The following is a 27,519-nucleotide window of genomic DNA, read 5'->3' on the forward strand; positions in this document are numbered from 1 at the left end:
GTGTGTGTGTGTGTGTGTGTGTGTGTGTGTGTGTGTGTGTGTGTGACCACATACCAGCGTCACCTGTCCAGTACTCAGGTTGTAAAACTGACATAATGATCCTTTACTGTATGTCTTCTTTTAAAACCTTTACATACATTTATACATACATACATACATACATACATATAAAAGACAGATAGATAAATAGATACATACATATATATACAGTATAAAAGATAGATAGATAGCAAAACAGAGACAGACAGACAGACAGAGTGATAGATGCCTCCCCTTAACACCCACACCTGCCCAAGGGTCAGAAAGTGACTATATCCATCACACATTTGTCTGGACGAGCGTGTACCTGTGTGTGTCTTGCCCGGGGGCTGGACCACATTCCTGCCCCCCTCCCTCCCTCCCCCTAGCCCCTATCCTAGCCCTTACCCTAGCCGTCCCACCCTTACCCCCTTTGCTAGCCCTTACCCTAGCCCTTCCTCTACTAGCCCTTACCCTTGCCCTCCTCCCCCTAGCCCCTACCTTCCTCCTCCTTCCCCTTCCCTCCCATTCATATCAATACTTCCAAACTATTTTTGTTAAGATCTCTCTCTCTCTCTCTCTCTCTCTCTCTCTCTCTCTCTCTCTCTCTCTCTCTCCAGTGGTGAAGGATTTTGTGAGGGAGTGGATAGGACCCGTTGTCCACTACACCTATCTATCCTTCCTACCCTCTTTCTTCCTTGTCCTCCTTACCTTTCTTCCTTCCTTCCCTTGATCCTACTTATTCCCTCCCTTCCTTCCTTATCCCCTACCTTTGTCCTCTTCCCCTTCCTTTGTCCTCTTTTCCTTCTCCTTCCTTTGTCCTCTTCCCCTACCTTTGTCCTCTTCCCCTATTGTCCTCTTCCCTTCCCTTCCCCTGCCCACCCTTCCCACCCTTCTACCCTTCCCCCTACTTTTCCCTTTCCTCCTTCCCTATCCCTAAAACTGCACCCGACAGTACCTGGTGGCCTTGAGGATTGGTAAGGGAGGTGGAGATAGTCTGTGGATGGTGTGGATGGTTGTGGTGGTGTGTGGATGGTGGTTGTGTGGTAGTGTGTGTGGATGGTTGTGTGTGGATGGTTGTGGTAGTGTGTGTGGATGGTGGTGTGTGGATGGTGAGTGGTGTGTGTGTGGATGGTAGTGGTGGTGGTGTGGATGGTGTGGTGGTGGTGTGTGTGGATGGTGGTGGTGTGTGTGGTTGTTGGTGGTGTGTGTGGATGGTTGTGGTAGTGTGTGTGGATGGTGGTGGTGTGTGTGGATGGTGGTGGTGGTGTGTGTGGATGGTGGTGGTGGTGTGTGTGGATGGTGGTGGTGTGTGTGGATGGTGGTGGTGGTGTGTGTGGATGGTGGTGGTGGTGTGTGTGGATGGTGGTGTGGTGTGTGTGTGGATGGTGGTGGTGGTGTGTGGATGGTGGTGGTGGTGTGTGGATGGTAGTGGTAGTGTGTGTGGATGGTTGTGGTGGTGTGTGTGGATGGGGTGGTGTGTGTGTGTGGATGGTGGTGGTGGTGTGTGTGGATGGTGTGGTGGTGTGTGTGGATGGTTGTGGCAGTGTGTGGGATGGTGTGGTAGTGTGTGTGGATGTTACAGTAACCCTGCCTTAAAACTATATACCGTCATTCAATTATAATCTGTGTACCTGTTCTAGTACCTGTAGTTGTACCTGTCTAATTATGTACCTGCACTAATGTTTCTGACCTGTAGTTGTACCTGTCTAATTATGTACCTGCACTAATGTTTCTGACCTGTAGTTGTACCTGTCTAATTATGTACCTGCACTAATGTTTCTGACCTGTAGTTGTACCTGTCTAATTATGTACCTTCACTAATGTTTCTGACCTGTAGTTGTACCTGTCTATTATGTACCTACTAATATTTCTGACCTAGTTGTACCTAACTTCATGTTTCTGACCTGTAGTTGTACCTGTCTAATTATGTACCTTCACTAATGTTTCTGACCTGTAGTTGTACCTGTCTAATTATGTACCTGCACTAATATTTCTGAATGAATGAGATTATATCATCATACTGTTACACTCGAACGCCTGGGCGGTTGTAGTCTAATTAATGGATTATTATTATTATTATTATTATTATTATTATTATTATTATTATTATTATTATTATTAGTGACAAAACATATCTGAATATTAACTTCATATTTGTTGTTGTTGAAGCCATGATAATTAACCTTACGTGAACACTAGTGAAGGAGGAGGTATTACAGGTAGGCCTAGATGAGCACTGTTACTTACTACGCTAAGACTCTACCTAGCTTACGGGGCCAGGGGGAGGAGGAAGAGGTGGAAGTGGGAGAGGAAGAGAGAAAGAGAGAGAGAGGAGGTGGAGGAGAAGGAATAGATAAGATAGCTAAATAGATAGATAGATATAGATGCACTCTCTATAATTCATCAATGCTTTTAAATCTAAACTTGAACATTAGTCTTCCTTCCCAATTGCTTGTCTACTCTGCCTATCTGTATGCCTACCTTTCCATTACGCTGCCAGGAAGTTTAACGCGTCAGGTGTTGGAGGCCGTAGCGCCCCTTCAAACGTTTGAGTTGAATAAGAAAGGAAAGAGAGTTGAGGATTTTGTCGCGGGGTAACAACAGATTGGCTACATCATTCTGTGAGATGATGGTCAGGTGTTGTGTGTGTTGGAACTGCTGTGAAATAAGTAGCTGGGGAGGCGATGGATCTGTCAGGGTGTGTGTGTAAGCGAACTGCTGTGGAAATGGTAGTTGGGAGGCGATGTATCCGTCAGGTGTGTGTTGAACTGCTGTGAGTCATAAAAGTGGGGAGGCGATGTATCTGTCAGGTGTGTGTTGAACTGCTGTGAACAAAGGAAAGATGGATCTGTCGTGTGTGTAAAGAACTGCTGTGAGTCAGGTTGGGATATGTACGTATCTGTCGGGTGTTGAACTGTTGTTGAAAGATATAATGCCGTGTGTGTTGAATCTGCTGAGTCATAGTTGAGCAAGTGATGGGTCTGCTGGGGTGTGTGTGTGTTGAACTGCTGTGAGTCATAGTGCTGGGAGGCGATGTATCTGTCGGGTGTGTGTAAAGGAATCATGGAGTCATAGCTGGGAGAGAGATGTATCTGCTCAGGTGTGTAAAAGAAACCATGTGGAGTCAGAAGTTGGGAGGCGATGTATCTGTCAGGTGTGTGTGTTGAACTGCTGTGAGTCAGTAGTTGGGGAGATGCATCTGTCGGGTGTGTGTGTTGAACTGCTGTGAGCTGGGAGGCGTGAGTGCATCTGCCTGGGGTGTGTGTGTGTGTGTTGAACCGCTGTGAACAGCAGTTGGGAGGCGATACTGTCGGGTGTGTGTTGAACTGCTGTGAGTCATAGTTGGGAGGCGACAGATCTGTCAGGTGCAAGCAGAAACCACGTGAGTCATAGCTGGGGAGGCGATGTATCTGTCGGGTGTGTTGGAACTGCTGTGAGTCATAGTTGGAGGCGATGTATCTGTCAGGTGTGTGTTGAACTGCTGTGAGTCAGTTGGGGAGGCATGTATCTGGCTGTAGTGTGTGTAAGTGAACTGCTGCAGGGAACAGTGTTTGGAGGCGATGTATCTGCTGGGGTGTGTGTGTTGAACTGCTGTGAGCCAGTAGTTGGGAGGCGATGATCTGTCGGTGTGTGTGCTGGAACTGCTGTGAGTCAGCTGGGAGGCGATGTATCTGTCAGGTGTGTAAGCAATTGCTGTGAGTCATAGTTAGAGGCGACAACGAAGGCAAAAGGAACTGCTGTGAGTCATAGTTGGGAGGCGATGATCTGTCAGGTGTGTGCTGAACTGCTGTGAGTCATAGTTGGAGGCGAGCGTATCTGGGTCAGGTGAGTGTGTGGGTATGGAACTGCTGTGAGTCGGTAGTTGGAGCAAGGCTGATGCATCTGTCAGGTGTGTGTGTGTTGAACTGCTGTGAGTCATAGTTGGGAGGCGATGTATCTGTCAGGTGTGTGTGTGTTGAACTGCTGTGAGTCATAGTTGGGAGGCGATGTATCTGTCAGGTGTGTGTGTTGGAACTGCTGTGAGTCATAGTTGGGAGGCATGGCCCGCCAGGTGTGCAAAAGTGAACTGCTGTGAGTCATAGTTGGGAGGCGATGTATCTGTCAGGGTGTGTGTGTGCTGGAACTGCTGGGAGTCAGTAGTTGGGAGGCGATGCATTCAGTGTGTTGAACTGCTGTAGTCAGGTAGTTGGGAGTGTAGAGGCGTATCTGCCGTGTGTGTGTGTGCAAGGAACTGCTGTAGCCGCAAAGGGGAGGCAAGGAACGTCAGTGTGTGTGTGTTGAACTGCTGAGTCATGGAAGGGGAGGCGATGTATCCGCTGGTGTGTTGAACTGCTGTGAGTCAGAAGTTGGGAGGCGATGGTATCTGTCAGGGTGTGCTGGAACTGCTGTGAGTCATAGTTGGGGAGGCGATGTATCTGGTCAGGTGTGTGTAAAGGGGAACTGCTGTGAGTCATAGTTGGTAGGCGATGCATCTGTCGGTGTGTGTTGAACTGTTGTAGGAGTCACAGTTGGAGGCGATGTATCTGCTGGTGTGTGTTGTATTGGTAGTTGGATATGATGATCTGTCAGGTGTGTGTTGAACTGCTGTATCAGTGCTGGGAGGCGATATCTGTCAGGGTGTGTGTGTTGAACCAAGCGAGTCATGGAAGTTGGGAGGCGATGTATCTGTCAGGTGTGTGTGCTGAACTGCCAGAGTCATAGTTGGGAGGCGATGTATCTGTCGGGTGTTGTGTGTTGAACTGCTGTGAGTCATAGCTGGAGGCGATGCATCTGCTCAGGTGTGTGTGTGTGTTGAACTGCTGGCGAGTCATGGAAGCTGGGAGGCGATGCATCTGCTGCGGGTGTGTGTGTGCTGAACTGTGAAGTTGGGAGGCGATGTATCTTGTCAGGGTGTGTGTGCTGAACTGCCAGAGTCAGTAAAGGAGGCGATGCATCTGTCAGGTGTGTGTGTTGAACTGCTGTAGAGTCATAGTTGGGAGGCGATGTATCTTGCCAGGTGTGTGTGTTGAACTGCTGTGAGTCAGAAAGCTAGAAAGGATGTATCTGTCAGGTGTGCAAAGGGAACTGCCGTGAGCCAGCGGGGGAGGCGATGTACCTGCCGGGTGTGTGTGCTGAACTGCTGTGAGTCATAGCTGGGAGGCGATGATCTGTCAGGTGTGTGCGTGCTGAACTGCTGTGAGTCATAGCTGGGAGAAGATGATCTGTCGGGTGTGTGTGTGTTGAAATCATGTAGTCATAGTTGGGAGGCAGACATCTGTCAGGTGTGTGTGTGTTGAACCTTAGAAATATAGTTGGAGGTGATGTAATTCGTTTCTGGTGTGTGTGCGGAACTGCCAGAACAGAAGTTGGAGGCGATGTATCTGTCGTGGTGTAAAAGTGGAATTCAGGAGTCATAGTTGGGAGGCGATGTATCTGTCAGGTGCGTGTGTGTTGAACTGCTGTGAGTCAGTTGGGAGAAGATAATTGTCGGGTGTAAAAAGTGAACTGCTGTGAGTCATAGTTGGAGCAAGGATGTATCTGTTGGTGTGTAAAGGAACTGCTGTGAGTCATAGTTGGGAGGCGATGTACCTGTCGGGTGTGTGCTGAACTGCTGTGGAAGTCATGGAAGGGGAGGCGAAGGTATCTACTGTGTGTGTGTGTTGAACTGCTGTGAGTCAGAAGGGAGGCGATGCATCTGTCAGGTGTGTGTGCTGAACTGCCAGAGCTGCAGCTGGAGGGCGATGTATCTGTCAGGTGTGTGTGTTGAACCGTTGGACAGAGTTGGGGAGCGATGATTCACAGGTGGTGTAAAAAGGAACTGCTGTGAGCCTATTAGAAGGACATCTGTCGGGTGTGTGTGTGTTGAACTGCTGTGAGTCATAGCTGGGAGCATGACAACGCCGTGTGTGTTGAACTGCTGAGTCAGTAGTTGGGAGGCGATGTATCTGTCAGGTGTGTGTGTGTGCTAAATCATGAGTCAGGAAGGGGAGACATCTGTGTGTGCTGAACTGCTGTGAGTCATAAAGGGAGGAAGGCGATGTATCTGTCAGGTGTGTGTGTGAACTGCTGTGGAGTCAGGAAGGGAGGCGATGAATTCAATAAAGTGTGTGTTGAACTGCTGTGGAGTCATAGCTGGGAGGCGATGTATCTGTCAGCCGGGGTGTGTGTGCTGGAACTGCCAGATTGCAGTTGGGAGGCGATGTATCTGTCGGGTGTGTTTGCTACAATCATAAAGTATACAGGCCCTGGGTGTGTGTACAGGCCCTGGGGCAGTGTATACAGGCCCTGGGCATATGTACAGCAGGCCCTGGGGCAGGTATGTGGGGGAAAAAGGCAGGCCCTGGTGGGGTGTATACAGCCCTGGGTAACAGCCTGGGTATATGTGGGCAAGGAAGCCCTGGGGTGTATGTATACAGGCCCTGGGTGTATGTACAGGCCCTGGGCAGCATGTACACAGGCCTGGGTGTGTGTGCAGCCCCTGGGTGTGTGCACACAGGCCTCTGGTGTGTGTATACAGGCCCTGGGTGTGTGTAAAGCAGGCTCCTGTGTGTTGCTAACTGGGTGTGGTTATACAGGCCCTGGGTGTGTGTATACAGGCCCTGGGTGTATATACAGGCCTGGTATATATACAGGGCCCTGGGTATATGTGTATACAGGCCTGGGTGTATGTATACAGGCCTGGGTGTATGTATCAGGCCCTGGGTGTGTGTATACAGGCCTGGGTGTATGTATACAGGCTGGGTATGTGCCAGGCCTGGGTGTATGTATACAGGCTGGGTGTGTTATACAGGCCTGGGTGTATATGTATACAGCCTGGGTGTGTGTATACAGGCCCTGGGTGTGTGTGTATACAGGCCTGGGTGTGTGTATACAGGCCCTGGGTGTGTGTATACAGGCCCTGGGTGTGTGTATACAGGCCCTGGGTGTATATACAGGCCTGGGTGTGTGTACAGGCCTGGGTGTGTGTATACAGGCCCTGGGTGTATGTATACAGGCCTGGGTGTGTGTACAGGCCCTGGGTGTATGTATACAGGCCTGGGTATATGTATACAGGCCTGGGTGTATGTATACAGGCCTGGGTGTGTGTATACAGGCCTGGGTGTATGTTACAGGCCTGGGTGTGTGTATACAGGCCCTGGTGTGTGTATACAGGCCCTGGGTGTATGTTATACAGGCCCTGGGTATATGTATACAGGCCCTGGGTGTGTATGACAGGCCTGGTGTGTGTATACAGGCCCTGGGTGTGATGTATACAGGCCCTGGGTGTGTGTATACAGGCCTGGGTGTGTGTATACAGGCCCTGGGTGTGTGTATACAGGCCCAGGTGTGTGTATACAGGCCTGGGTGTGTGTGTGGCCCTGGGTGTGTATGTATACAGGCCTGGGTGTGTGTATACAGGCCCTGGGTGTGTACAGGCCTGGGTGTGTGTATACAGGCCCTGGGTGTGTGTATACAGGCCCTGGGTGTGTGTGTATACAGGCCCTGGGTGTGTGTATACAGCCCTGGGTGTGTGTATACAGGCCCACAGGTGTGTATACAGGCCCTGGGTGTGTGTATACAGGCCCTGGGTGTATGTATACAGGCCTGGGTGTATGTATACAGGCCTGGGTATATGTATACAGGCCCTGGGTGTGTGTGTGTCAGCCCTGGTGTGTGTATACAGGCCCTGGGTGTGTGTATACAGGCCTGGGTGTGTGTATAGGCCCTGGGTGATACAGGCCTGGGTGTGTATACAGGCCCTGGGTGTGTGCTGGGCCCTGGGTGTGTGTATACAGGCCCTGGGTGTGTGTATACAGGCCCTGGGTGTATGTATACAGGCCCTGGGTGTGTGTATACAGGCCCTGGGTGTGTGTCTGAGTCCTGGGTGTGTGTGTATACAGGCCCTGGGTGTGTGTATACAGGCCCTGGGTGTGTGTATACAGGTGGTCGGCCTGGTGTGTGTATACAGGTCTGGGTGTGTGTACAGGCCCTGGGTGTATGTATACAGGCCCTGGGTATGTATACAGGCCTGGGTGTATACAGGCCCTGGGTGTGTGTATACAGGCCTGGGTGTGTGTATACAGGCCTGGGTGTGTGTATACAGGCCCTGGGTGTGTGTATACAGGCCCTGGGTGTGTGTATACAGGCCCTGGGTGTGTGTATACAGGCCTGGGTGTGTGTATACAGGCCTGGGTGTGTGTGTATACAGGTCTGGGTGTGTGTATACAGGCCTGGGTGTATGTATACAGGCCTGGGTGATACAGGCCCTGGGTGTGTGTATACAGGCCTGGGTGTGTGTATACAGGCCCTGGGTGTGTGTATACAGGCCCGGGTGTGTGTATACAGGCCTGGGTTATGTATACAGGCCTGGGTGTGTGTATACAGGCTGGGTGTATGTATACAGGCCCTGGGTGTGTGTATACGGGCCTGGGTGTGTATACAGGCCTGTGTACAGGCCGGTGTGTATACAGGCCTGGGTGTGTGTATACAGGCCTGGGTGTGTATACAGGCCCTGGGTGTGTGTACAGGCCTGGGTGTGTGTATACAGGCCTGGGTGGTGTGTATACAGGCCTGGGTGTGTATACAGGCCTGGGTGTGTGTATACAGGCCCGGGTGTATGTATACAGGCCTGGTGTGTGTGTATACAGGCCTGGGTGTGTATACAGGCCCTGGGTGTATTATACAGGCCTGGGTTGATCCCCTGGTGTGTGTGTAGCCTGTGTATGTGCAGGCCCTGGGTGTGTATACAGGCCCTGGGTGTATGTATACAGGCCCTGGTGTTAACACTGGGTGTGTGTATACAGGCCTGGGTGTGTGTATACAGGCCTGGGTGTGTGTATACAGGCCCTGGTGTGTGTCAGGGCCTGGGTGTGTGTATACAGGCCCTGGGTGTGTGTATACAGGCCTGGGTGTGTGTACAGGCCTGGGTGTGTATACAGGCCTGGTGTGTATACAGGCCTGGGTGTGTGTATACAGGCCCTGGGTGTGTGTATACAGGCCTGGGTGTGTGTATACAGGCCCTGGGTGTGTGTACAGGCCTGGGTGTGTGTACAGGCCCTGGGTGTGTATACAGGCCTGGTGTGTGTATACAGGCCTGGGTGTGTATGTGTACAGGCCTGATGTGTATACAGGCCTGGGTGTTATACAGGCCTGGGTGTGTGTATACAGGCCTGGGTGTGTGTATACAGGCCCTGGGTGTGTGTATACAGGCCTGGGTGTGTGTATACAGGCCTGGGTGTGTGTATACAGGCCCTGGTGTATGTCAGGCCCTGGGTGTGTGTATACAGGCCCTGGGTGTGTATACAGGCCTGGGTGTGGTACCTGGGTGTGTTAGGCCTGGGTGTGTGTATACAGGCTGGGTTATGTATCAGGCCGGTGTATGTATACAGGCCCTGGGTGTGTGTATACAGGCCCTGGGGTGTGTGTATACAGGCCCTGGGTGTGTGTATGCCTGGGTTGTTGTTATCAGGCCTGGGTGATGTATACAGGCCCTGGGTGTGTGTATACAGGCCCTGGTGTATGTATACAGGCCCTGGGTGTGTGTATACAGGCCCTGGGTGTGTGTATACAGGCCCTGGGTGTGTGTACAGGCCCTGGGTGTATGTATACAGGCCTGGTGTGTGTGACAGGCCCTGGGTGTGTGTATACAGGCCCTGGGTGTGTATACAGGCCCTGGTGTATGTATACAGGCCCTGTGTGTGTATACAGGCCCTGGGTGTATGTATACAGGCCCTGTGTGTATACAGGCCCTGGGTGTGTGTATACAGGGCCCTGGGTGTATGTATACAGGCCTCTGTGTGTGACAGCTGTTGTATACAGGCCCTGGTGTATGTATACAGGCCCTGGTGTATGTATACAGGCCCTGGGTGTGTGTGTATACAGCCCCGGTGTATGTATACAGGCCCTGGGTGTGTGTATACAGGCCCTGGGTGTATGTATACAGGCCCTGGGTGTATGTATACAGGCCCTGGGTGTATGTATACAGGCCCTGGTGTGTGTATACAGGCCCTGGGTGTATGTATACAGGCCCTGGGTGTGTGTATACAGGCCCTGGTGTATGTATACAGGCCCTGGGTGTATGTATACAGGCCCTGGGTGTATGTATACAGGCCCTGGGTGAGTTATACAGGCCCTGGGTGTGTATACAGGCCCTGGTGGTATGTATACAGGCCCTGGGTGTGTGTATACAGGCCCTGGGTGTAGTTATACAGGCCCTGGGTGTGTGTATACAGGCCCTGGGTGTATGTGTATACAGGCCCTGTGTATGTATACAGGCCCTGGGTGTATGTATACAGGCCCTGGGTGTATGTATACAGGCACTAGGTGTAGTTATACAGGCCCTGGGTGTGTGTATACAGGCCCTGGGTGTATGTATACAGGCACTAGGTGTTACAGGCCCTGGGTGTATGTATACAGGCCCGGGTGTATGTATACAGGCCCTGGTGTATGTATACAGGCCGGTGTTTGTATACAGGCCCTGGGTATGTACAGGCCCTGGGTGTTTGTATACAGGCCCTGGGTGTATGTATACAGGCCCTGGGTGTATGTATACAGGCACTAGGTGTATACAGGCCCTGGTGTATGTATAAGGCCCTGGGTGTATGTATACAGGCCCTGGGTGTATGTATACAGGCCCTGGGTGTTGTATACAGGCCCTGGGTGTATGTATACAGGCCCTGGGTGTATGTATACACACTAGGTGTAGTTATACAGGCCTGGGTGTATGTATACAGGCCCTGGGTGTATGTATACAGGCCCTGGGTGTATGTTATACAGGCCCTGGGTGTATGTATACAGGCCCTGGGTGTGTGTATACAGGCCCTGGGTGTATGTATACAGGCACCAGGTGTAGCTATACAGGCCCGTGTATGTATACAGGCCCTGGTGTATGTATACAGGCCCTGGGTGTATGTATACAGGCCCTGGGTGTATGTATACAGGCCCTGGGTGTATGTATACAGGCCCTGGGTGTTTGTATACAGGCCCTGGGGTATGTATACAGGCCATGGGTGTTTGTATACAGGCCCTGGGTATGTATACAGGCCCTGGGTGTATGTATACAGGCCATGGGTGTTTGATAAGGCCCTGGTATGTATACAGGCCCTGGGTGTATGTATACAGGCCAGGGTGTTTGTGGCTGGGTATATGTATACAGGCCCTGGGTGTATGTATACAGGCCATGGTGTTTGTACAGGCCCTGGGTATATGTATACAGGCCCTGGGTATATGTATACAGGTCGTGGGTGTATGTTAAGGCGGTGGTTCGGTAGCTAACAATACTCGGGTTGTTTGGTAGTTACCTGGTGATCGTTATCTAAGTAATAATCGCCTCATTACACTCTGATGACCTCAGGTGAGTCGGTTCTTGTATCTTTTATCTAATCAACATAATTTTTGTTCTTGTATAAAAATTACAAAAAGAATATTATATTTATTTTAATATTTTTTTTTACGATATACAACAATTGGTGAATAAACTGATTTGAAAAAACTAGAGAAAGATCCATACAAGAGGTACAGTAGACCTTACACCTGTACTGTACCACCACCGAGTAATGTTCTACCACACACTAGGAGAGGGAACTACCTGTACCTGTACCTTATTACTGTAGATTGCTTAAGTATATACCTAGTGGCTCTCTTTCTCTCTTTTTCTCTATCTATCTATCTATCTATCTTCTTTTTGTATGTATGTATGTATGTATGTATGTATGTATGTATGTATGTATCAATCATTAGCTATTTATATATATATCAATGTCTATCTATATCTCTTTACTTATCTCCTTCTATATCACCATTCAGCAACATTGTCTATTTCTCTTTTATTTCACCTTCTCTCTCTCTCTCTCTCTCTCTCTAATATATATATATATATATATATATATATATATATATATATATATATATATATATATATATATATATATATATATATATTAGTTCATCAACTTTGTTAATCTAACGCCTTTCCTCGCTCTCTCACTCCATCTATCTAGCTTTCTCTCTTCCCTCCCCTAGTGACAATTTTACTGTCTGAATAGCCTAAATAGGTCGGGCGAGAAGCGTGTCATTCAACAATTTCCACAAGAGGCGGAATTCTCACATTAAATGTGAGGCAAAATCGACCTTGTTACTGCCCGCCTCCAACATCCTTCTTGACGAGCTACAGTTCTTCAGACATAACTTTGGCGGGTCACTGAGGACGACCAGAAAGGCCATGGTGCTATATATAAGCCTGTGAGGCTACTACATGTTAGCGGTTTTATTAATCCATTGCTACATATTAGCAGTTATGAGCGTTACTTATGAGTGAGGTTATTCGATTGGTTGCTATAAGTTAGCAGTGTGTGGTTGTGTTGCTACATTTAAGCGATTTATGTCCTCCATGACAACTTCTTGAATACGATTAACCCGTTGAGTGCGATGACTTTAATCCTTGAGTATAATGACTTATTCCTTTGAGAACGATGATATTACACTCAAGAGATTAAGTCATCGTATACTCAAGGGGTTAAGACAACATACTCAAGGGGTTAAGACAACATACTCAAGGGGTTAAGACAACATACTCAAGGGGTTAAGACAACATACTCAAGGGGTTAAGACAACATACTCAAGGGGTTAAGACAACATACTCAAGGGGTTAAGACAACATACTCGCGGTTAAGACAACATACTCAAGGGTTAAGACAACATACCTGAGGGTTAAGACAACATACTCAAGGGGTTAAGACAACATACCAAGGGGTTAAGACAACATACTCAAGGGGTTAAGACAACATACTCAAGGGGTTAAGACAACATACTCAAGGGTTAAGACAACATACTCAAGGGTTAAGACAACATACTCAAGGGGTTAAGACAACATACTCAAGGGGTTAAGACAACATACTCAAGGGGTTAAGACAACATACTCAAGGGGTTAAGACAACATACTCAAGGGGTTAAGACAACATACTCAAGGGGTTAAGACAACATACTCAAGGGTTAAGACAACATACTCAAGGGGTTAAGACAACATACCAAGGGGTTAAGACAACATACCTAAGGGATTAAGTCATCGTACTCTCAAGGGATTGTGTCGTCGTATTCAAGGGTTAAGTCATCATACTCAAGGGATTGTGTCGTCGTATCTGGTGGTTAAGTCATCATACTCAAGGGATTACGTCGTCGTATTCAAGGGTTAAGTCATCATACTCAAGGATTACGTCGTCGTATTCAAGGGTTAAGTCATCATACTCAAGGATTACGTCGTCGTATTCAAGGGTTAAGTCATCATACTCAAGGGATTACGTCGTCGTATTCAAGGGTTAAGTCATCATACTCAAGGGATTACGTCGTCGTATTTAAGGGTTAAGTCACCATACTCCAGGATTACGTCGTCGTATTCAAGGGTTAAGTCATCATACCAGGATTACGTCGTCGTATTTAAGGGTTAAGTCATCATACTCAAGGGATTACGTCGTATTTAAGGGTTAAGTCACCATACTCAAGGATTACGTCGTCGTATTCAAGGGTTAAGTCATCATACTCAAGGGATTACGTCGTCGTATTCAAGGGTTAAGTCATCATACTCAAGGGATTACGTCGTCGTATCCAAGGGTTAAGTCATCATACTCAAGGGATTACGTCATCGTATTCAAGGGTTAAGTCACCATACTCAAGGGATTACGTCGTCGTATTCAAGGGTTAAGTCATCATACTCGGGATTACGTCGTCGTATTCAGGGTTAAGTCATCATACTCAAGGATTACGTCGTCGTATTCAAGGGTTAAGTCATCATACTCAAGGATTACGTCATCGTATTCAAGGGTTAAGTCACCATACTCAAGGGATTACGTCGTCGTATTCAAGGGTTAAGTCATCATACTCAAGGATTACGTCGTCGTATTCAAGGGTTAAGTCATCATACTCAAGGGATTACGTCGTCGTATTCAAGGGTTAAGTCACCATACTCAAGGGATTAGGTCATCGTATTCAAGGGTTGTCATCATACTCAAGGGATTACGTCATCGTATTCAAGGGTTAAGTCATCATACCAAGGGATTATGTCATCGTATTCAAGGGTTAAGTCACCATACTCAGGGATTACGTCATCGTATTCAAGGGTTAAGTCATCATACTCAAGGGATTACGTCGTCGTATTCAAGGGTTAAGTCACCATACTCAAGGGATTACGTCGTCGTATTCAAGGGTTAAGTCATCATACTCAAGGGATTACGTCGTCGTATTCAAGGGTTAAGTCATCATACTCAAGGGATTACGTCGTCGTATTCAAGGGTTAAGTCATCATACTCAAGGGATTACGTCATCATATTCAAGGGTTAAGTCATCATACTCAAGGGATTACGTCATCATATTCAAGGGTTAAGTCATCATACTCAAGGGATTACGTCGTCGTATTCAAGGGTTAAGTCATCATACTCAAGGGATTACGTCATCGTATTCAAGGGTTAAGTCACCATACTCAGGGATTACGTCATCGTATTCAAGGGTTAAGTCACCATACTGGGATTACGTCGTCGTATTCAAGGGTTAAGTCATCATACTCAAGGGATTACGTCATCGTATTCAAGGGTTAAGTCACCATACTCAAGGGATTACGTCGTCGTATTCAAGGGTTGTCATCATACTCAAGGATTACGTCGTCGTATTCAGGGTTAAGTCATCATACTCAGGGATTACGTCGTCGTATTCAAGGGTTAAGTCACCATACTCAGGGATTACGTCGTCGTATTCAAGGGTTGTCATCATACTCAAGGATTACGTCGTATTCAAGGGTTAAGTCATCATACTCAAGGGATTACGTCGTCGTATTCAAGGTTAAGTCACCATACTCGGGATTACGTCATCGTATTCAAGGGTTAAGTCATCATACTAAGGATTACGTCATCGTATTCAAGGGTTAAGTCATCATACTCAAGGGATTACTTCATCATATTCAAGGGTTAAGTCATCATACTCAGGATTACGTCGTCGTATTCAAGGGTTAAATCATCATACTCAAGGGATTACGTCATCGTATTCAAGGGTTAAGTCATCATACTCAAGGATTACGTCATCATATTCAAGGGTTAAGTCATCATACTCAAGGATTACGTCATCATATTCAAGGGTTAAGTCATCATACTCAAGGGATTACGTCATCGTATTCAAGGGTTAAGTCACCATACTCAAGGATTACGTCGTCGTATTCAAGGTTAAGTCATCATACTCAAGGGATTACGTCGTCATATTCAAGGGTTAAGTCATCATACTCAAGGATTACGTCATCGTATTCAAGGGTTAAGTCATCATACTCAAGGGATTACGTCATCATATTCAAGGTTAAGTCATCATACTCAAGGGATTACGTCATCGTATTCAAGGGTTAAGTCATCATACTCAAGGGATTACGTCATCATATTCAAGGGTTAAGTCACCATACTCAAGGGATTACGTCGTCGTATTCAGGGTTAAGTCATCATACTCAAGGGATTACGTCATCGTATTCAAGGGTTAAGTCACCATACCTCAAGGGATTACGTCATCGTATTCAAGAGTTAAGTCATCATACTCAAGGGATTACGTCATCGTATTCAGGTTAAGTCATCATACTCAAGGGATTATGTCATCGTATTCAAGGGTAAGTCACCATACTAAGGGGATTACGTCGTCGTATTCAAGGGTTAAGTCATCATACTCAAGGATTACGTCGTCGTATTCAAGGGTTAAGTCACCATACTCAAGGGATTACGTCGTCGTATTCAAGGGTTAAGTCACCATACTCAAGGGATTACGTCGTCGTATTCAAGGGTTAAGTCATCATACTCAAGGGATTACGTCGTCGTATTCAAGGGTTAAGTCATCATACTAGGGATTACGTCGTCGTATTCAAGGGTTAAGTCACCATACTCAGGGATTACGTCGTCGTATTCGGGTTGTCATCATACTCAGGGATTACGTCGTCGTATTCAAGGGTTAAGTCATCATACTCAAGGGATTACGTCGTCGTATTCAAGGGTTAAGTCATCATACTCAAGGGATTACGTCATCGTATTCAAGGGTTAAGTCATTGTACTGAAGAAGAAGAAGAAGAAATCGACATCAGCGAGTTTATATAAATTTTCCGTCAGTGAGTGAGTGAGTGAGTGAGTGAGTTAGTGAGTGAGTGAGTGAGTGAGTGTGATGTGTATACAGCTAACTGCTGACTCAACTGAATTTACTCACGTACAGTTGAATTTCCGTCGATGAATGGGTGAGTTAGTAAGGTATAGAGCTGTTAACGCAGCTAGAATAATTATTATACTGATGAGCTTATATGAGGGCCTATGGCAATTAATGAAAGAATATTTATTCTCTCTCTCTCTCTCTCTCTCTCTCTCTCTCTCTCTCTCTTTCTACAGCGGCACGGGAGAGATAGGAACAGGTCTCAGTCACCACCACAATGATCGAATGTCACTTTATAATTGTGCATCTCTCAGTCAATATATCTTATCATGTCATAGCGAAACACAATGATCTTTTAAAAAAATTAGTATTTTTTTCTTTAAACACCAAAACCAACCACCACCAGTACCTCCACCACTATCTTCACCATCACCACTATCAAATCTAACCACTATCTATTCACCCTCACCACCACCACCACCTTCACCCCATCATTCTAACCATCCACTCTCATCATCACCACCACCACCAGTCAGACTACTCCCAGCCGACCGTGGATGATGCCAGATAGAGAAGAAGGTTCACAATCTCAAAGTCTCGTACGATCAAAATAACTCGTAAATAAAGACTTGAGAATGCTTCCGACTCTTAAATTTACGCTAAAACACAATCTTGGCTTCAGAATTCCCCCTGAGATTCTACCTTATCTATTATACGTTCACTTAGCACCAGTTAGAAGGTACTGAACCCAGCCATAGATTCTCTGGGTTGATTCCATGTATATATCCCTCGTCTGAAGCGAACGTATCCGGTTAAGGTAGAATCTCAGTGCAATTACGATGTTATTTGGGGTTGTTTCTGTGTGTTCTCTACATCTTTTAGTCTTCAGTTACGAGAAATATTCACCGTAAGAGTCTCTGGGATCGTGGCCGTTCTGCAAGGCTGGTCAGACACGTCTGATAGTGTGCTCCTGCGTCCCGCCAGCTTTTAGGGACGGGCCAGGGAATGTGTCGCGCCAAATGGCCAATGAAGATACATTTACGATTAGCTGTCGATTGTGATTGGTCGAGGCAAGTGCAATAAAGATGGATCCCTGGTTTTATTGATCTACGACCATCGATCTTAAATAATAATGATTCAATATATATATATATATATATATATATATATATATATATATATATATATATATATATATATATATATATATATATATATATATATATATATATATATATATATACAATCAACACCTCAACCTTCTGGCGTCCAGAAAGAGAAAGAGAGAAAGAGAGAGAGAGAGAGAGGGGAACAACAAAAAAGAAGGTAAAGGTAGAGAGACACGGAGAAAGAAAGAAAGCAGAGAGAGAGAGAGAGAGAGAGATGAGCGGAACTTGTTCTATCTTATCTTTATTGTTGAGTTTTGTGGACAAGAACGTGTAGGAGTCCTTCCTCCTTCACACCTGTGTGTATACCTACAACACACCTGTACACGGTATAATAATAATAATAATATTAATATTAATAATAATAATAATAATATAAATATTACCATAATTATTATTACTATTATTAATTACAATATTACTACCGCAGTATTACTGTCTCCACCATCATCGTCACCATCATCACCACAACTACTATAACCAGATTAACACACACATTGTTCCTCAGACAGACCAAATAAATATAATATTGTACAGTAAAAGAGAAGCCAGGAATCTATTAGACAAACCCCCGGTGACCGTGTTTATATAACGTGGGTGGAACTTGAGATGAAGGGAAAGGCATTGTGAAGTGTTGTGTAGGTGTGAGCGGTCGATGAGTGTGGTGAAGACGTCAACACCCTCTCTCTCTCTCTCTCTCTCTCTCTCTCTCTCTCTCTCTCTCTCATGATGTTTGAAGGAAATGACTTTGAGCTGTTGTCTGTCTGTACTGTAAGTGAGAGATACCTACCTACACACACACACACACACACACACACACACACACACACAGACAGAGCTCTTTTAAATCCAGGCATTCAATTAGTGTTAAGTTTTAGTCAGACAAAGATGGAAAGAAAAGGCCACTGATTAATGTATGAGAGGCGGGGGATAAAAAACAACAACAACAACAACGTAAAGTGTTTTAGGGACCTTCAGTGTGTGTGTGTGTGTGTGTGTGTGTGTGTGTGTGTGTGTGTGTGTGTGTGTGTGTGTGTGTGTTGGTTTATGCAAGTAAATCACTGTAGGTGCGCGTGTGTGTATGTGTTTGTGTGTGTGTGTGTGTTTGTTTGTATGAGTTTTCGTACATAAGTGGGGTTTCTGTGTCCGTGATTCTTTATGAGTATTAGTTTACGTATGTGGATATGTTTGTCCATGTGGCTTTGTGTTTGGTTAGGTTAGGGTTAGGTTAGGGTTAGGTTAGGTTAGGTTGGTTAGGTTAGGTTACGTTAGGTTAGGTTAGTTGTTGGTTAGGTTAGGTTGTTAGTTAGGTTTGGTTAGGTTAGGTTAGGTTAGGTTAGGTTAGTTAGGTTAGGTTAGGTTCATACATGTATTAACGTTTTGGGATATATATCAGGGAGTCTGAGGTAGAAACAGCTGACTACATGTAAACAATAACATCATCAGCTGACGGCTAGGCCACCACGATGAGGCTCAATGGGCACCGACACGACATGCTCTCTCTCTCTCTCTCTCTCTCTCTCTCTCTCTCTCGATAATCAGTTTGTTTTCATCGTTTTCCTCTTCCAAAGACATAAATACACCGAATCTACAACGAGACAAAATTACTTACTATCCAAAGGACAACTTACACACACACACACACACACACACACACAATAAATTTCAGACAGACAGACACAGACAAAAGAGAGAGAGAGAGAGAGAGAGAACACCCTATTAGCCAATCAGAAGAGGTATACAGTGATTGGACTAGACTAATCTTCAGTATCTCATGTAAATCTAAGGACTTACTTTACCAGGATTGGGCAGATGGGTGGATAGAGAGCGAGAGAGAGAGAGAGCGAGACCAGTGGGTTACCCTTTTCTTCCTCACTTAAAACGTTTACGTAACAGTATCATGACGTCACCACCTCAACCTGTGTGTGTGTGTGTGTGTGTGTGTGTGTGTGTGTGTGTGTGTGTGTCTGTCTCTGTCTATCTGTCTGTGTTGTCTGTCTATCTGTCTGTGTGTCTGTCTCTGTCTATCTGTCTGTGTGTCTGTCTCTGTCTATCTGTCTGTGTGTCTGTCTCTGTCTATCTGTCTGTGTGTCTGTTCCTTCGTCTATCTGTCTGTGTGTCTGTCTCTGTCTATCTGTCTGTGTGTCTGTCTCTGTCTATCTGTCGTGTGTCTGTCTGGTTCATCTGTCTGTGTGTCTGTCTCTGTCTATCTGTCTGTGTGTCTGTCTCTGTCTATCTGTCTGTGTGTCTGTCTCTGTCTATCTGTCTGTGTGTCTGTCTCTGTCTATCTGTCTGTGTGTCTGTCTCTGTCTATCTGTCTGTGTGTCTGTCTCTGCTATCTGTCTGTGTGTCTGTCTCTGTCTATCTGTCTGTGTGTCTGTCTGCTATCTGTCTGTGTGTCTGTCTGTTCATCTGTCTGTGTGTCTGTCTCTGTCTATCTGTCTGTGTGTCTGTCTCTGTCTATCTGTCTGTGTGTCTGTCTCTATCTGTCTGTGTGTCTGTCTCTGTCTATCTGTCTGTGTGTCTGTCTCTGTCTATCTGTCTGTGTGTCTGTCTCTGTCTATCTGTTCTGGTGTCTGTCTCTGTCTATCAACAACAAAACAACAACAACACGAGACATTACTAGCACTAATGATTCCTCCGTTATTAGAGAACATCAATGGGGAATTCCTGCATAAGTAACACAACGAGGTCCATTAAAAGAGGATCCGAAGACTTTTATAGATGTGTTATGGGATTTGATGCTTCATAGGGTAACTCATAATGTCAAAATCACATCTGAAACTCTATGTCAGAAGTTGAAAGTTAGTGCCTGAAATAGACTTATGTGTCTATATTATCGCAGCAAAAGGTATCAGAAGAGGTTTGAAGACGAGTAATGATTTTTTTATAGAGTGATGGAAGTTGTAAATATAAGATCAGATAACATTTATTTGAATGACATGTAAAACTGCAGCAGAATCTTAAAGTGCATCTCACAAGGGCATCTCACAAGGGCATCTCACATGGGCATCTCACAAGGGCATCTCACAAGGGCATCTCACAAGGGCCCACTGCCTACACGTGCCCGAGAAACAGAGACGCATCAGCTGATTGTGTTGATATAAGCCTGAATACTTAACCCCGTGCTCTGAACCTGTATCATGGATGTGTGGTGATGTCTTGATACAGAATAGCTCCAAGGTTTATCTGTATGTCCAGAGGCGTTTATGGTCGTGTAAAGGATGCCTAACATGTGCAGAGGGAGAGAGAGAGAGAGACTACAGTAGCAAACTCACGTGAGAAGCAGGTGTAGGGGAGGGAGGGAGAGGTCACTTGTTTATTGATGTGATACGTAGACAAACACACGCACACATACACACGTGTACAGCGAGTGTTTTTGAGATTAGTGGATCTCTCTCTCTCTCTCTCTCTGTTTATTACACTGAGACTCTACCTTAGCTAGAGAGTATCGAAGACTCCAAGACTAAGATCTAGATGAAGCGTTCTTGTTAAATGTGTCAATATGTTTCTAGTTAATGGAAGAGGAGGAGGAGGAGGTGGTGGTGGTGGTGATGGTAATGGTAATTGGTAAGGGCGATTGTTTTGATAATTTTAAAAGCAGAGGTAAAGGTAGTAGTAGTAGTAGTATAAGTAGTAGTAGTAACAGTAGTAGTAGTAACAGTAGTAGTAGTATATATAGTAGTAGTATAAGTAGTAGTAACAGTAGTAGTAGTATAAGTCGTAGTATTATAAGTAGTAGTAGTAACAGTAGTAGTAGTAACAGTAGTAGTAGTAACAGTAGTAGTAGTATAAGTAGTAGTAGTAACAGTATTGTAACAGTAGTAGTAGTATAAGTAGTAGTAGTATAAGTAGTAGTAGTAACAGTAGTAGTAGTAACAGTAGTAGTAGTAACAGTAGTAGTATAAGTAGTAGTAGTAACAGTAGTAGTAGTATAAGTAGTAGTAACAAGTAGTTGTAACAGTAGTAGTAGTATAAGTAGTAGTAGTATAAGTAGTAGTAGTAACAGTATTAGTTGGTTGGAAGAAGGCAGGAAGGAAGGAGCCAAAACCACTATCTACACGGCGTTGAAATCTCCACAGGTGAAATTAGCTGCGGTCGTCTACCATTGGCTCACCCACCCTCCACCTTCAACCCCCACCCCCTCCACCCTCAACCCCACCTCCACCCTCAACCCCACCCTCCACCCCACCCCACCCAGCCCCCACCCTCTACCCCACCAGCCCCCACCCTTCCACCACCTTCAACCCCACCTCCACCTCTACCCCACCAGCCCCCACCCCTCTACCCCACCAGCCCCCCACCCCTCCACCTCTACCCCACCAGCCCCCACCCTCTACCCACCAGCCCCCACCCTCTACCCCACCAGCCCCCACCCTCTACCCCACCAGCCCCCACCCACCCCGTCTCTTAAGGCTCCTCTGCGAATCTTTTACCTGTTATTGGGATAAGATGACTTATCGAATTACCTGTAGAGTCACAGTGTAATTTCGACGCCATTGACTTTTTCTTTTCTTTTCCGGATCAGTTGGTTAAGTTCTGACATCACATTTCATGAAATATTTAGCGTAAGAATCTTTGGGAATCTGTCGTAGGTTAATGGACCCAGTTACATACGTTTTCGCATTATCAGTTAAAGGGAACATTTAACTTTTCGATCATTTGAGAATCCATCTTCGTGTCGTAGCTATGAGCCAGTTAGATACAGTCGCGCATCACCAGTTAATAGAAGACATTGAACATACGAACAGTTAGATACAGTCTCACATCACCAGTTAATAGAAGACATTGAACATACGAACAGTTAGATACAGTCTCACATCACCAGTTAATAGAAGACATTGAACATACGAACAGTTAGATACAGTCTCACATCACCAGTTTATAGAAGACATTGAACATACGAACAGTTAGATACAGTCTCACATCACCAGTTAATAGAAGACATTGAACATACGAACAGTTAGATACAGTCTCACATCACCAGTTAATAGAAGACATTGAACATACGAACAAGTTAGATACAGTCTCACATCACCAGTTAATAGAAGACATTGAACATACGAACAGTTAGATACAGTCTCACATCACCAGTTAATAGAAGACATTGAACATACGAACAGTTAGATACAGTCTCACATCACCAGTTAATAGAAGACATTGAACATACGAACAGTTAGATACAGTCTCACATCACCAGTTAATAGAAGACATTGAACATACGAACAGTTAGATACAGTCTCACATCACCAGTTAATAGAGACATTGAACATACGAACAGTTAGATACAGTCTCACATCACCAGTTAATAGAAGACATTGAACATACGAACAGTTAGATACAGTCTCACATCACCAGTTAAAGAAGACATTGAACATACGAACAGTTAGATACAGTCTCACATCACCAGTTAATAGAAGACATTGAACATACGAACAGTTAGATACAGTCTCACATCACCAGTTAATAGAAGACATTGAACATACGAACAGTTAGATACAGTCTCACATCACCAGTTAATAGAAGACATTGAACATACGAACAGTTAGATACAGTCTCACATCACCAGTTAATAGAAGACATTGAACATACGAACAGTTAGATACAGTCTCACATCACCAGTTAATAGAAGACATTGAACATACGAACAGTTAGATACAGTCTCACATCACCAGTTAATAGAAGACATTGAACATACGAACAGTTAGATACAGTCTCACATCACCAGTTAATAGAAGACATTGAACATACGAACAGTTAGATAAATTTAGCCAGGTATTTGAGTAACGTGATACTTTCTGTATGTTGTTATTATTATTATTTATTATGTAAATGTATCTCTTGCCAGGGAGCCTTAACGCGTATAACTTATCTCGGGTCATTTAAATAATAAGTATGGCTATTTCTGGTTCATTTCTTACTGTTAAATAATCGGATTTTTCTTTAGAGATAGAGAGACAGTGAGAAAGAAAGAAAGAAATATTGAGAAAGAGGGGTTTTTCTTCTTGTGACGTATGCTATGTAATACTGAACGTAACACAAACACTCCTATGTAATACTGAACGTAACACAAACACTGCTGTAATACTGAACGTAACACAAACACTCCTATGTAATACTGAACGTAACACAAACACTGATATGTAATACTGAACGTAACACAAACACCCCTATGTAATACTGAACGTAACACAAACACTGCTATGTAATACTGAACGTAACACAACACTGATATGTAATACTGAACGTAACACAAACACCCCTATGTAATACTGAACGTAACAAACACTCCTATGTAATACTGAACGTAACAAACACTCCTATGTAATACTGAACGTAACACAAACACTGCTATGTAATACTGAACGTAACACAAACACTCCTATGTAATACTGAACGTAACAAACACTGCTATATAATAATGAACGTAACACAAACACCTGTATTTAATAATGAACGTAACACAAACACTGCTATGTAATACTGAACGTAACACAAACACTGCTATATAATAATGAACGTAACACAAACACTGCTATGTAATAATGAACGTAACACAAACACTGCTATATAATAATGAACGTAACACAAACACTGCTATTTAATAATGAACGTAACACAAACACTGTTATGTAATAATGAACGTAACACAAACTCTACTGTAATAATGAACGTAACACAAACACTGCTATGTAATAATGAACGTAACACAAACACTGCTATGTAATACTGAACGTAACACAATTGTAATTTATAAATGTATATGGAATTGAAAGACGTAAAATAAAAAATAACTGTTTAAAAAATTAGCTAAAAGGAAATAATTGATTTAGAGATACGTGTGTGTGTGTGTGTGTGTGTCAAGGTACTCACTCTGCCACAGGAGTCTGATTGAACCTCTCCGCCCTCACACAGAGCACCACAACAACTGCCCACACCAGTACGACGCCGCTCTTATATCACCTCGTTCTCCACCACAGTCACCGATTACTCATTTATTACCACCATTTTTCCCTCACTAGGCATTACGTAAGAGGTATTTTTTTATCCTCTTTTGTTTATATTTATCCAAGTCGGTGTCAAGAGTTCGATTCAGTACGATACATCCTTTCTTTTTTTGGAGGGGGGGGGCGGGGGCTAGTTCCGTTATGCGTTTACGAATGAACAATAAAAAAAATTCGAGATTAAATAGCAATAAATTTAAATTAAGATAGGAAGCAGAGTGAGAATAAGAGACTTTTACGGCCTGGTTTACACATTGATTTACAGTTTTCTAAAGGTTTGGAACCTCTTAAAATTCGGGAGGGCACAAAAGCTCCCCTGGTAGTGTGGTCTTGGCGTAAAGGAAGAACTCTTGGATGGGTATTTTTTATCCCAGGAGGATCAACAATTTCACCCTTTTTTTCAATAAAACAGCCAACGAAATCACATCTAACTATATTTACCCATTAAAAATTAAGAGATAAATAAATAAATAAATAATAACAATATATTCTGTTGTTTTTCTTTTTTGCTAGACTATTGGATGGTTTTACAGAGGTTGTTGTTATAATGTAAGACCCGTGTGTGTCCTGGGAAAGAAAGAGAGGTGGCCGGGCCCCTGTGGGTTTTTCCTCTAGTTGTGTTGCCATATTGCAGGTTGACGTGCAGGTGTAGCGAACAGGCTAAACGAATCACACACCCCTCGCCCCTAACGCATTCTCTCTCTCTCTCTGTCCTTACTAATCTATCTTTCTTCTCACTCTCTCTTCTTACACTTCACGGTCACGAGTGTACAAACAAGCGCCAAACACACACACACACACACACACACACACACACACGCACACACACACTTCACTGACAGCCATTTCGTATTTTGACTTTAAATATTGTTTGCTTCTCATTTTTATAGTATATCATACATATTTTTCAAGATACTTAGAAAGATAACAAGCTTAATAAGTTTATACACAACCTATTCTTAAATTCGTCTAAATTTTGTACTGTAGGAAAATACTAAGAAAAATATATAAAGTTTAATGGGTAAACAATTTTAAACCAATTATTTCCCCCAAATTTACAAAAGGTTTATATAGATTAATTCACTGGTTCCCATCACAATGTTAAGAGTGTATAGTAACTCTAGCTGTTCTCTTCCTCAGCTTAAACCATCCCAAGTTTAATCACTGTGGTACTACCTGGGCTTAAGGTTAATTTATAGGTCCTAAGTTCCTAACCTAACCTAACCTATCCTAACCTAACCACCGTGATGCTACCCGGGGTTAGTTAGGCTAGGTTAGATCTTTAACTAACCTAACCTAACCTAACCTAACCTAACCTATCCTAACCCAACCACCGTGACGCTACCTGGGGGGGTTAGTTAGGCTAGGTTAGATCTTTAACTAACCTAACCTCAACCTATCCTAACCTAACCACCGTGATGCTACCTGGGGGTTAGTTAGGCTAGGTTAGATCTTAACTAACCTAACCTAACCTATCCTAACCCAACCACCGTGATGCTACCGGGGGTTAGTTAGGCTAGGTTAGATCTTTAACTAACCTAACCTAATCACCGTGATGCTACCTAGTTAGTTAGGCTAGGTTAGATCTTTAACTAACCTAACCTAATCACCGTGATGCTACCTGGGGTTAGTTAGGCTAGGTTAGATCTTTAACCAACCCAACCTAATCACCGTGATGCTACCTGGGGGTTAGTTAGGCTAGGTTAGATCTTTAACTAACCTAACCTAATCACCGTCATGCTACCTGGGGGTTAGTTAGGTAGGTTAGATCTTTAACTAACCTAACCTAATCACCGTGATGCTACCTGGGGGTTAGTTAGGCTAGGTTAGATCTTTAACCAACCCAACCTAATCACCGTGATGCTACCTGGGGTAGTTAGGTAGGTTAGACTTTAACTAACCTAACCTAATCACCGTGATGCTACCTGGGGTTAGTTAGCTAGGTTAGATCTTTTAACTAACCTAACCTAATCACCGTGATGCTACCTGGGGTTAGTTAGCTAGTTAGATCTTTTAACTAACCTAACCTAATCACCGTGATGCTACCTGGGGTTAGTTAGGCTAGGTTAGATCTTTAACTAACCTAACCTAATCACCGTGATGCTACCTGGGGGTTAGTTAGGCTAGTTAGATCTTTAACTAACCTAACCTAACCACCGTGATACCTGGGGGTTAGTTAGGCTAGGTTAGATCTTTAACTAACCTAACCTAATCACCGTGATGCTACCTGGGGGTTAGTTAGGCTAGGTTAGTCTTTAACTAACCTAACCAACCACCGTGATGCTACCTGGGGGTTAGTTAGGCTAGGTTAGATCTTTAACTAACCTAACCTAATCACCGTGATGCTACCTGGGGTTAGTTAGGCTAGGTTAGATCTTTAACTAACCTAACCTAATCACCGTGATGCTACCTGGGAGGGTTAGTTAGGCTAGGTTAGATCTTTAACTAACCTAACATAACCAAACCTAACCAGTGATGCTACCTGGGGAGGATGATCTTCAGGTGATCCCTTTAAAGACTATAATAATGTACAGTACATATAAAGAGGTAGAGGCAACATCACATAGGAATTACTTTACATGGAACAAGGACATAGGGGCGAGTAAGACACCAGCTGTGTATGACGTCACCACAAGGCCTGTTTAACACAGGTGATCGTTAACTGCACCGGTGATCATGAAGGAAGTGTGTTATTTTCATTTGGATTCTGGTTCAGGGTGACATTGGCTGTGGTAGGGTGAGGTAGGGTGAGGTAAAGTGAGGTAGGGTGAGATAGAGTGAGGTAAAGTGAGGTAGGGTGAGATAGGATGAGATAGGGGTGAGGTAGAGTGAGGTAGGGGTGAGTAGAGTGAGGTAGGGTGAGGTAGAGTGAGATAGGTGAGATAGGGTGAGATAGGGTGAGGTAGAGGAGGTAGAGTGAGGTAGGGTGAGGTAGAGAGGTAGGGGTGAGGTAGAGAGGTAGGGTGAGATAGGGTGAGGTAGGGTGAGGTAAAGTGAGGTAGAGAGTGAGGTAGGGTGAGGTAGGGTGAGGTAGGGTGAGATAGGTTGAGGTAGATTGAGATAGGGTGAGGTAGGTGAGGTAGAGTGAGGTAGAGTGAGGTAGGTGGAGGAGAGAGGAGGTAAAGTGAGGTAGAGTGAGGTAGAGTGAGATAGGGTGAGGTGAGGGTGACATTGGCTGTGGTAGGTGAGGTAGGTGAGGTAGAGTGAGGTAAAGTGAG

General features: G+C 44.8%; 1 protein-coding gene across 4 annotated transcripts in view; it reads right to left on the bottom strand.

The window, feature by feature from the left end:
* Positions 1-24,230, bottom strand: part of LOC121863094 (basic proline-rich protein-like) — a 41,648-nt gene extending 17,418 nt beyond the window's left edge. For all 4 annotated transcript variants that reach the window (XM_042361591.1, XM_042361592.1, XM_042361590.1 and 1 more), the window contains exon 1: positions 24,171-24,230. The gene's annotated coding sequence lies outside the window, so the exon portion shown is untranslated. The remainder of the gene's footprint in view (positions 1-24,170) is intronic.
* Positions 24,231-27,519: the final 3,289 nt, after the last annotated feature.

Source organism: Homarus americanus, unplaced genomic scaffold (assembly GCF_018991925.1).
Source record: "Homarus americanus isolate GMGI-L3 unplaced genomic scaffold, GMGI_Hamer_2.0 scaffold54679, whole genome shotgun sequence".
In the NCBI taxonomy this organism is placed as follows: domain Eukaryota; kingdom Metazoa; phylum Arthropoda; class Malacostraca; order Decapoda; family Nephropidae; genus Homarus; species Homarus americanus.